The sequence below is a fragment of the Camelus ferus genome, chromosome 10 (genome assembly GCF_009834535.1).
Source record: "Camelus ferus isolate YT-003-E chromosome 10, BCGSAC_Cfer_1.0, whole genome shotgun sequence".
Lineage (NCBI taxonomy): Eukaryota > Metazoa > Chordata > Mammalia > Artiodactyla > Camelidae > Camelus > Camelus ferus.
Genome location: NC_045705.1, coordinates 66,409,155 through 66,421,589, shown reverse-complemented (window position 1 = coordinate 66,421,589; position 12,435 = coordinate 66,409,155).

Sequence of the window (12,435 nt, the reverse complement as noted above, 5' to 3'; positions counted from 1 at the left end):
AGAGCCCAGCAGGCTGGGTTGGGGAGAGCAGGGAACCCAGGAGGAGATCCCATATTCAGCTCCCTAGGCAGCCTCCTGAGCAAGGCCTTCCCATCTTGGGCCACACTGTGCCCTTCTATGCATGGACGGTGCTGGGACAGGGAGAACTCAGATTGAGTGATGGTTCAGGGAGCTCCAGGCTGAGGTGTCCCATGAACAGGAGGAGAGGCTGGTAAAAAAAATCACAGCCTGGGGGTACCCAGCAACCTCCCTCATCCTACACTCACATACTTGGGGAGAGGGAGAGGCGGGACCTGGGAGGGGGAGGCGCCGGTTCCCACCACCTCTGTAATTTTTCAGTTGCAGCTTCTAAGGGACCTCTAATTAGGACAGAGCAGAACCACCACGACCACCCGGCAGGCGAGGACGGATGGCCCAGAGCCCCTTTCCCTAAGCAGTGCCCTTTGCCACCCCCTGACCCCAGGGGCTAGGCCTGGGCTAGAAGTTTGAGCCGGGCCCCAGAGGACGGGGAGAGAAGGGGCGGGAATTAGGGACGATCGCGGGTGCAGGGTAGGGTGCGGTGCAGAGGGGGCGGAGGGAACATTACGAACCGCCCCCCTCCACTCTCACGTTCCTCTAACTCAAACCAGATGCCCCTGCCAGATCCCGCCCAAGCTTTTAACATCGGAGGTGCAACCAGAGAGGTTCGCTGGATTGGGAGTGGGGGTCGCGAGATGGTCCAGAGCACTGGGTCTGAGAAGGTGGGGGCGCAGCTTAGGGGGAGGGTGTGACAAAGCCTGCCAGGATGGTAAGGACTGGAATTCCCTCCAGTGACCCTGGGCTGGAGATCCATAGCGCCCCGAGGGCAGGAAGGAGTTAAAACCACTGCTGTCAGAGGGCGGGGATGGGAGTGGGGAAGAGCGCCCAGAGCCGGCTCTTTGTCATCCCGTAATGAGCACCAGATGCAGAGCTGCGTGCGGGCCTAAACAGACGGCCTCCCAGGGCAGAGCCCCTACTTGCGCTGAACTGGGGCTCCGCCCAGGCTCAGTACTGCGTTTCAGGCTCCGCCCAGTAACTCAGGCCCCGCCTCTCCAGGCTTTTAGCCTGGTCTCTCTGAGCTACGAGCCACGCCCACCCACTGCTGTCAAGCGTCCCCTCGGGACCTCTCCAGAGGCCAAGTCCACAAAAGCCACAGCCTCGCCTTCTGTCAGCTCAGAGATTCTCGCGGAACGATTGCCCCGCCCCTCTGTTCTATCGGCTCCGTCCCAACCAAGGAGGTACCAATGGCACAGCCCACCGGGGCCATAAGCCCCGCCTCCTAGGCGCAGTTCTCTCTAGGAGAGTGGCAGAGCTAGTAGTTCCCTCTTCCAGGAGGTATAAACTCCGCCCAGAGTCTACAAAGTCTCCTCCTTTACAGAGCTGAGGACTCAGTCCACAGGTGCAAGGAATCCCGCAGAAACATTAACTCTGTCTGGGAGGGATGCAAACTCTGCCCTCCAGGAGCAACCGCGTTCCCTTCAAGCACCTCTTCTGGCCACGCCCCCAGCTACAAGCCCCGCCCCCTCACCGCATCCCCAGTCGCAAGGGCGGCCCAAGCCCGGTCTCACAAAAGAAAGAGCTCCGCTCACGTATGGCTAACACACTTTTCCTTCACACTGAGGTAATGGCCCACCTACACAGAGCCTCAGGGCCCTCCCACTAAGAATGCCCAGAAGCCCTGCCCGTGATGGTCCCTAAGCCCCGCCCACCCAGAGCGCTCCTCCTGGGGCTTTGAGCACTAGCCTCAACCACGCAGAGAACATAACCCAACCTCTTCTCTCAGACTCCGCCTTCTGTTATGTGTAGCCCCGCCCACCCTTAGACCCCACCTTGACGGGAAGCAAGCCGAGCTCGCTCTGGACCTGAGCTCTCGAGGTTGTTCACTGCCTCTGGGTATGCTCAGACAACTGGGTGCGCACCCCGTTGACCAGGATGCCCCTGAACACGGCCGTGGCGTCCTCTCTCTTCTCTACCCACGATTTCCGTTCAGTTTGACTAGATTGCGGGTTCTCTGGAGGCCGCTCCGAGACGAAGAGCCCCGCGGACGGCTTCCATGAATGCGCCTTTGGCGCCACCTGCCGTCGGCGCCGTGGCTTGCGGCCACCGGGAAGACGCAGTCCAGCCTCTCTCCCAAGGCACACTAGGGCTCAATGAATAGTTCCACAATTTATTAAATGTTTGTGTTATTCAAATACATGCTGAGCACCCCCTGCCGGCAAAAACACAACAGATGTGCTCGCAGGTGCCCTTCGTCGTATTTGGAAGACCCCAAGGGGGCTTCACACAGGCCATCAAGCTGAGGCGGTCCCTGCCAGTCTTTACAGCAGCTGGTGGGACTTTTGCTGAATCTTCCTTTTGAATCCTGTTTCCCAGGGGCAAAAGCACAGCCTGTCACCTGGGGGCCAAGAATTGTTAGTGCTGGGTCCTCCCTTCTCCCAGCTGGTGCTCCAAAGTGTGGACGTCTTTCCTAGGGTTGTGTGTTTGGCGGGAGGGAGTGGGTTTGTGTTCAGAGGTCCTCAACTGGAATTGGAGAGTCACAGTTTTTGGAGTCAGATTAATCTCAGGGCTGACCTCCATATCAGCGCTCATCACTACATTTGAGCATATTAGCCTGCTCACTTCCACACTAGACAGGGTCTCCAGGAGACTGTAGTTCAGTGCTAGGAACTCAATAAAATGTTCTTCAAACATTACTGGGACAGACTGGGGAGCTAAAGTTAAGGGGGGCAGAACTCACACCTACTGAGCTCAGGTGCCAGCACTTCAGAGCCACCCCTGACAAACTCGGGCTTGGGGAGTGAGATGCCTCCTCGAGGAGATTCTAGCTCTGGTGCCCTGGCCTCTATGAATGGGAGCGAGGCTTGGTGCCAAATAATAATGAAAATAATAGTAGGTGCTTGCAGAACTCATTATAAGTCTAGTTCAATTCTAAGGGCTTTACATTTAAGAACATTTTAAGAACCATAAAATTTAAAGACCATTTAAGAACCAAAACAGTCTCCACAAAGTGCTGTTTTTACCACAATTTATGGATGAGGAAGCTGAAGGCACTTGCCTGTGTTAAGCCATCTGTTCTATTTGACCAAGTTAGTAAGTGGAGGTTTGAACCCAGGTAGATTCTGTGATCTTTGCTCCTAGAGCAGAGCCAGTCCATAATGATAGCCATGTCTCTGATCAGAAAATGCCCACCTCCCAGGGAACTTGAGTTTAGGGGTGAGGCTGCAAGATGTGGGCTCCCAGGATGATCACACTGTGATTGGGGTGGGGGGGGCAGGTGAAGCCTTACTTATGGTCAGGTGTTGTGGTTTTGGTGGAGGATGATGCTAAGTGAGGCACTGCCTGTAACCTCATGGAATCTAGATAAGGGGCCCAGACCAGAAGTAGCTTTAGGGTCCCTGACAGTGGCCATGCTTTAGCGTGGTTTTAGTGAGTTTGGGGATTTCTCACCAGGAGACCAACTAGCAGTGGTTAAGACCAGGCACCCTGCACTAGACAGCCTTGCTTTGACTCCAGCTCCACTACTTGAACGCTGGAGACCTTAGGGAGGTTCCCTAACCACTCCTCATTTGAAAAATTGGCAGACTACAATACTCATTATAGTCACGATAATCTGTTGGAGAGGGGAAAGGACTCTATGAGGAGAGAAAGGTTTCTAGCTGGAAGCCAATGAAGACCTTCCGGGTGGCTGAATGAACCTGCTTCAGGAAGTGCTGTCTGCTTTAGCCTTGAGGATGGGAGTGCAGAAACTGATCACAGAAGAGCCGAATCTGCAGAAACTGACATGCCACACCCACCGAGTCCTTGTCACAGAGGTTCCCAAACACTGTCAGTTCACCACATCCTGAGTGTCTCAGTGATTTTTTTTCACGGCATCCCTTGGTCAAGAAAAAATTAGCCAACAGTTCAATTTAATACACAGTTAGGTTCAAACAACATAAGAAGTACTTGTGTTTTAATACTTCAGTAGTCATTTGAGAATGCATACATTGAAAGACACAAAGATATTTTATTTTATTCTTAAATGACCACAGTCACTTGCTCATGGGGTATGTGCATCCCTTCTCAAAACTTGGAATCAGGTTGGACCTCGTCACCTTCATTTCCTGTTCCACATTGGCTTTCCCTGCGGTACTTGCTTTTTATCATGGTAGGTGCCAAAAATCCAGCTGTGCAAAGATATTACATCATCGAAAGGAAAGCAGTCCAATCTGATGTTGAAACTGTGAACTCCCTCAAGCTAGCAGCTTGCCAGTTGTCTGAAATATCCCCAGTATCTCTGTGTTTTTAATATTATCAAAGTTTTATAGTATTTCATGGCGACCCTATGAGTTTGCTGCAGTACATGGGGCCCTACATCAAGGGAAGGAGCTTGTTAGATGCCAGGCTTCTGATGGAGGATACCTACAGGGACTGGGAAGAAAGTACGAGATTGAGGGGTGCCTATAACCCCTTCCTTCCCCCTTGCTCTACTCCATTGCTAGGATTGGCCCCTGGTAGCTAATGAGAGGTGGAAAATGGAAACAAAATGGGCCAGTGTGTGTGGGCAAAATCAATTTAAGAAGACGATTGCACACCCAAGATGAACGACAGAAGGTTGTGGAGCACAACCAAATCTGGATTCGGGGGCTGCACTACCAGGCAGCAGAAAGTAAATATTTAGGTCTCGATGTGTGGATGGTCTTGGAGGGCCTAAGGGGAGGCTGGATTTTCTTGCTCTAATGCAGGCATCTGGACAGCAGCTTTTTTCACAGGGCTCACTCCAGCCCCGAATTGGCACTGGGTCACCCAGGAGGAGTCAGACCTCCTTGGAATAATGCAGAGGAAAGAATTCCAAGGCTTTAGGAGAAAGGGATGGTAAAATCAGTCTATCCCACCTGTTAGCTCCCCAACCCACAGACTGATGTTTCACCGGTTCCCAGAGATTCTCCATTCTCAGGGGCCATTGGAAACAGGCTGATTAAAGAAGCCCTGGAAGGACTAGTTGAGGTCAATGCTCCACCTGGATCTTCCAGGATACTAATCTCCCCCATTTCATGGACCTTAACCATAATCACAACCGCAAATCCCCTTTTCCATGTAAGGCAACATACTCACAAGTTCTGGGGATTAAGATGTGGACATACTTGGGGCCATTATTCTGCCAACCACACTTAGGGACGGAAGATGGTTCTAGGTTGATGTGAGAAGCAAGCAAACTCTGCTGTGAAGAGCCCAGTAAGACAGATGATAAGATTTTCTTTTTATTGTCGGCTTAATAGTTTATTAGTTTATTAGTGAGAGGTTGTCAGCCGCTTTGTGCTGCTATCCGGACAGCTGAGAGAGGTGATGTTGCTGCTGATTATCACACAACAGTCATTCCTGGTCATGTGGCCATGGGGCTAGAGGGGACAGTGTGCTGCCACAGCTGTCACAGCCACTGGAGTGAGGGGCTGGGTCAGGAGGCGTTTCCAGCTTTGGTCCTCATCCAGGAAGCATCCAGACCCTGGTACTGAATTTGTGTCTAGCTTCCACCTCTTGGGGGGCCCTTGAGGTTCTTTCCTGACATCTGATCTCAGTTCAGGTCCATCTCCCGCCACCTGGGGCTATTTAATCACTTTAAACTCCTAAAGGAGAAGAGGTATCAAGTGTTTGCCTCACAGGGGCTTCTTGGCCTCCAGCCAATCAGCATCTTTCGATGGCAAGCAAAATAAAAGGGAATCTTTGGTAGAACACTGGGAGCTGTGCAGTTAATGTGGGTTGAAAGTCAGACCTGGAAACAAGCAGACATTGAGGAAGTTTGGGAGGCTGAAGCAGGGACGGGGAGCAGCGTGATCAGGCCACTGCCGGATGCTAGTTCCCAGCCACTCTCAGAATATTTGAGACTTTGCCTAAAACTTACATTCTGAGTAAGGATCATCCACTTGGCCTTTGTTGGATCACGGGCCTGCAATTTTGTTGGTTGAAGAGGAGGGGACGGCTCCTGATTACAGACCCATCAGCTGGTTTAAAGCAGCAGGCAACTTCTAAGTGGCTGTTTCTCTCACTAATAAGGAAATAATAAAAGAGTAGATTTTATTTTCTTCCTCCACTGCAGAACTTGCTCACAGAGGACCCACCTCGGGCTGTTGTCCTGGTTCCTATGTGTGTAATTTCAGACAGTTCGACACACACACAGAGCCCCGTAACCCCATGGGAACAAGGGCTATTACAGGGGGAAGGGTCAAGTGGAACCTCTGACCACTAAAACAACAAACTATTCACTCACTTATTCAGTATTTATCAAGACTCAACTATGCATCGGAGACTCCACAGGAGATCAGGGCTCCAAGAGTAACCAGACAGGGGATTAGCAAAAATACATACGGTAAGGAGTCGGGTGGGAGGGGAGAGAAATAGGTGGGGGAGATTAAGAGGTACAAACCTTCAATTAATGACATAAATGAGTGCCGGGTATGAAATGTACAGTGTGGGGAAAATAGTCAATAGTTATGTAATATTTTTGTATGTGACAGATGACGACTTAGCATGCTAATTATTTTGAAATGTATAGAAATATTGAATCACTATTGTGTATCAGGAAATAACATAGTGTTGTAGGTCAATTATACTTCACAGACAAACTCATAAAAAAGATCAGATTTGTGACTATCAGAGGTGGGGAGTGGGAGGAGGGGGAATTGATGAATGTAGTCAAAAGGTACGAATGTCTAGGTACGAGATAAATAAGTTCTAGGGTGTAATGTACAACATGACGAAGACAGTTAACCCAGCTGTACATTATAAGTGAAAGCTGTTAAGAGAATAAACCCTAAGAGTTCTCATCACAGGGAGAAAATGTTTTGTTTTGTTTTTTAATTTTTTTAATTTTAATTTTTTTTACTTATCTCTTTGGGGGGAGGTAATTAGGTTTATTGATTTTTTAAAATTGTTTTTTAAATGGATGTACTGGGGATTGAACCCAGGACCTCATGCATGCTAAGCATGTGCTCTACCATGGAGCTCTACCTTTCCCCCCCCAAAATTTTTTTCTATTTCTTTAATGTAGTAAGTTCAATCATTATGTCGTACACCTTAAACGTATACAGTGCTGTATGCCAATTATATCCCAATAAAACTAGGGGAGAAAAGGATTACATAAAGTGAGACCACGCAGGACCCTGGCCCAGGCTGGAGAGGGTGGTGACCTGGACAAGGCAGAGGCAGAGTTGGGATGGGAGCAGACAGCAAAACTGAGAAGTGGCTGGTGAGTGAGTTTGGATGGGACCCAATGGCCGGCTGAATGTGAGGAAGCGGGGACAGTGGCTGCTGGATTTGGCTCCCCAGTGATGCCATTCATGGAGGAAGAGACGTGGGAGAAGAAGCCACTTTGGGGAGGTGGATGGTATGGTCAGTGTGGGATCCGCTGAGCTTGCCATGTTTGGAGGTCACCCAAGTGGGCTGCTCAAGGAGGCACCTGAATGCCTGAATCCAGAATTCAAGCCAGAGGCCCAAGTTGAAGATAGAGATTGGAGTTTCCATTCTACCCATGGCTGGGGATCCCAGAAACCACCAGCGCTGCCACCCTCACTGGTTAATCCTTCACGCCCCACCCTTTGCTTTCCCAGCGAGCCTGGGAAATAGACTGAGCAAATCACACCGTGCGCTGGGGGAGTTCTGTCTCCTAACTTCATAAATGTCCATAGTGTCTGAAGTTTTCAATGATCTTATGTTCGTTTTATAAGGTTTTTTTTTTTAGAGATTTGAACTTGATCTTTATTAAAATATTAATCTTTACCTTAATGCAGTCTTTTATAACACACTGTGATTTATAACACAAATTGAAACTCTTCTACTGAAAAAAAATCAGTATTTTTATTTTGGTTAGTTTCATTTTATAAGTTTTAAAACAGCAGCCAAAAAGAAGAACACTACATCTGTTTTTCTGCGTGTAACCATGGGTTATGGAAAACTAGCCGATTGTGGTCTCAACTGACATTCTGGACAGAAACTCCTCCTTGGAGCAGAAGTAATGTGGCACTTGGTGTGCAGTTATCAATCTGGCCACTCCATTCTTTGATCCTGCTGAATCTGACTCCCAGGAGCTTTTTGCCTTCACCCAGCAGGGTAGCATCACACCTTCCCCACCCTGACTCAGGGATGTGTTCTTGTCCTTTCCAGCCACCTCAGCAATGACTTCATGCTCACGGGCTCTGGAGGACAGAGGGCAGCATGTGTGCCCTAACAGGGAAGATGAAACTCACGAGAAGTGCAGGGGCCTGCCACCCTGGGGAAGCTCTAGGTGCCCAGTAGTCCTGGGTCCAGATCTACAGAGGAGACTCAAAACCTCATGGGTGGCTCTGGATGGAAGAAGCAGCCGACACTTCCCTGGGTGCCCTTCTCAGCTCATTAATTGTAAAGTGAGGCTGAGTGATGCAAACTCCTTTGGCTGGTCTGGGCCACAGGATAAGGTGGGCCACCAGCCCATCCTCAGGACTTTAGCCCCAGTAACCTCGGAGGTGTTGGTAGGAGTGAGGAATCATTTACTTAACATGTATTCACTGGACAGCTATTGTGTGCCAGGCACCGTGCTTGCTGCCTGCTGGTGTGTGTGTGTGTGTGTGTGTGGTATGGAGTGCCTGTTTGTTTATATTTTTATTTAGTTATTTTGTTTTGGCAGGGGGAGTTAATTAGATTTGTTTATTTTTGGAGGACGTATTGGGGATTGAACCCGGGACCTCATGCATGCTAAGCATGCGCTTTACCACTTGAACTATACCCTCTCCCCTGGAGTGCCTGTTTATAATTAATAATTGTAATAGTACAAATGATGATGATAGCTAAGTTTACTGAGCACTTACTATGTTGGAAACCCTGTTTTAAGCCTGGTGGTCTATTATCTTACTTAATCCTTATGACAACCCCTGAAGTCAGCAGATTCTATTATTATCCACTGTTTTGTAGCTGAGAGGTTAAGTAACTTGCTCCAGGCCACTCGGGTCGTAGTGGCAGAGCTGGATCTCTGTCCAACTAAAAGATCTGCACCTGTGACCATTTGCCTCCCAAAGCTTTAGTTCCAATAGGAGAAACAAATAATAACCTCATCTATATATAAATAAAAATAATTGCCACTACAGTGAGTGGCAGAAAGAAAATGCAAAGGGAGCTGAGGTAGGTGAGTGGATGGCTTCAGACAGAGCAGTGCAGGGGTCTCAGGAAGAGCTGGGGAGGAAGAGGGCTCAGGAGGTGGACAGCATCTGCAGAGACCTCGAGTGGGGAGGGGCTTGGCTTGTTGTAGGATCAGGCACTGTGGCTGGGGCTCTGAAAGGCAGAGGGAGCTTGGGGACGTTTGCAGACCTCACAGGGGTCTGAGGGCCAGGGCAGGAGTCTGGATTTTACTTGAGGCACTGGTATATTTTAAGTGAGGTGGAGATGCGATTTGGTTTAGATTTTAAGGTGATTCTGCATGGGCTGGAAGGGATGCGAGGAAGTGAGAGTTCAAGGTTGTCACTGGAGGAGGGCCCCTGGGGGCCTGGAGCAAAGTGGTGGCTTGTGGGGAAGAGGACTGGGGGGTATCTAGAGAGATGTGTTGTAGGCAGAATCTTGGGTGTAGATTTCATGTAGGGGTGAAGGAGCTGTTTATGGATCATATGCGACAACTTCTAGATCTTCAAAATACTTCAGCTAGAGAGGTGAGGAGCGGGGGTGGATGGGGGTGGAATAAGGGTGGTCTCGGTGGGCAATGGCCACAGTGCTGGGTACTGAAGACAAAGGGCCTCTTTGCTCCAATCTCTCTACTTTTGTGGTGTTTGAAGTTGTACATAATATAAAGTTTAAAAAAAAAACAAAGAAGAGGAAGAAGATGATTGCTCTGTAAGTGCCTGGTTTAAGCAGCAGTGGTGACACTACTGAGATAGCAAAGACAGAGAGGAGTGGGGTTGGGTGAGGGTGGAAATCAGGCACCCTGTTTCGGCCGTGCTGGGCGGAGCCCTGTCAGGCCTCGGTGGGAGGGCAGGGGCAGAGGCCTCTGGGATTTGGGGGCCAGGCTCTGCCCTCTTCCTCAGTCGTTACAATGGAGCAACCTTGTTCGAATAGACACCAAACACGTGAACAAGAGACAAGGACCAGGAGATGGGAGCTGTTCAGCACACACTGGGGTTTCTGGTTCCACCTGGCTGTGAAGACCCAGTGACCCTCAGTCATGAGGTGGAAGTGGGTTCAGAGCCTTGTAACAGCTCTCCATTGCATGTAACAAACCACTCCAAAACAACAAGGATTTTCTTATTTCTCACCATTCAGTAGGTCAGCAATTTGGGCTTCGGGATCAGCTTGGTGGTTTGTCTGCTAGTCTCACCTGGGGGTCACTCTTGCGGCCACAGTCATCTGTGGCCCCGCTGGGCCTGGCGTGTCCAAGATGGCCTCACTCTGGTACCTGGAAGCTGTTGTTGGCTCTTGGCTGGGGCCTGAGTTCTCGCACATGTGACCTCTCATCTGTCTGGAGGTTAGGCCGGGCACCTTCACAGCATGGTGGTCTTGGGGCTGCGAGAGAGCAGAGGTAGAAACTGCAAGTCCTCCTGTGGCCTGGCCTCCACAGCTGCGCAGCCTCACCTCTACCATGTTTTACAGGTCAAAGCAAGTCACCAAGCCAGCCAAAGAATGGGGAAATAGATTCTGCCTCTTGAGGGGAGGAGCTACAAAGAATTTGTGGTCGTATTTAATCTACTATCAGCCTGAGGGCCCCAGTAAATGACCAAAACATGTCATTCTGCCCCCACATGTGACATACCACCAACTTCTTCCCTCAAACAAGCATCATAAAACAGCCGGTGTTCATCTTTTTGCAGATGTTGATCGGTTAGGAATGGCATTTGGCTTGTTACATTTCTGAACGTGGCCACTAATGTATCTCCCATCCCACTGTGCTAATCTCAATGTGATGTTGACAAGCCTCCATCGAGAGGTGGGGTCTTATGTTCCCTCCCCTTGAAACTGGGTGGACCTCTGTAATAGATTTAACCAACAGAAAGGGGCAGAAGGGATGTATGAGACTTCCAGAGCTAGATCACAAAGGACAATGCAGCCTCCACCCTCTTGGTACACTTGTCCTTGAAACCTAGACAAGTTGTGAGGAGGCCCAACCCACACGGAGAGGCCCTCTTTGGGGGTTTCAGCCGGTAGCCCTAGTTAGGCCCTCAGCCCTCAGCCCTCAGCCAGCGTCAACTGCCAGGTGTGTGAGTGAACGAGCCTTCGGATTATTCCACTCCCGGCCTTCAATTCTTCCAGGAGAGGCCGTGAACATCACAGAACAGGGATAAACCATCCTCTGTGCCATGTCTGAATTCTTGACCCACAGAAAGCAGGAGAGATAATAATGGTTATTGCTGGTTTAAGCCACTAAGTTGTGGGGTAATTTGTTATGCAGCAGTAGATAATAATATAGGCTGCTGGTAATAGAGACAAGAACAAACAGTGGCTTAAACAAACTAACAGTTTATTTCTCTTTGTCACTGAGAGAGTCTGGAAGTAGGGAACCCAGGGATGATATGGGCACACCTATGGTGGTGTCATCAGAAGCTCAGGGTCTTTTATCTTACTGTTCTACTATCCTCAGCACAAGGCAACAATTCTCAAGGTCACCTCCTCATCCAGGGTAGCTACTGGAGTTCCAACCATCACATCTGCATTCCAAGCTGAATGCAAAATGAAGCAGAAAGGACAGAACTAGCCCTCACCAGTATCATTTCTATTTCAAGGAGCATTTGTAGAAATCCCTTCCAACATGTTCTACTCATATCTCATACCTTAAAATTAAGTCACAAAGCCACACCATATGCGCAAAGGAGGCTGGAAATGTTGACTTTGAGCTGGGCTCATCACCACCTAAAATACTGGGATTCTGGTATTGAGGAGGGGAGGAGATGGATAATGGCTGGAGCGGTGATAGAGAAGGACGATGGAAGAGGGAAATCTTCCCCATGGGGAGAAGCTGGAGCCATACATTGGCCCCCGCCTGCTGCAGCCTCCTTGAATGTTTGAGCACCGTGGAGTTTTCCACCTAAGTTGCATCTGAACAAAGGATTGACTTCACGGCCTGTGAGGCCATGGGCTGGTGCACAGGGAAGGCTCTGGTCTCTAATTCCACCCTCCCTACGTGGCCAGCAGGCTGCTGGACTTTCGCTAAAAATCCTAAGATGCAGCCCTGAGCTTATCACTTCCCCGCTCAACCACCTTCCATGGCTCCAGTTTGCTCCAGGTTCCCCCAGTAGAAGGGCAAATTCTGGGGATTGGTGTTGAAAGCCTCAGCCAACTCTTCTGTAGCTCTTCTTCTGCCTCATTGTCATGCTTTTCTTCATGCCCTGCATCCAAGCCTTGGTGCAGGCAGCGGCTGCTGCACAGAACACCCTCTGTCCTGCCTCTGCTAGGAGGAATCACACCCATTCTCAACACTCTTCTGGGGCCACT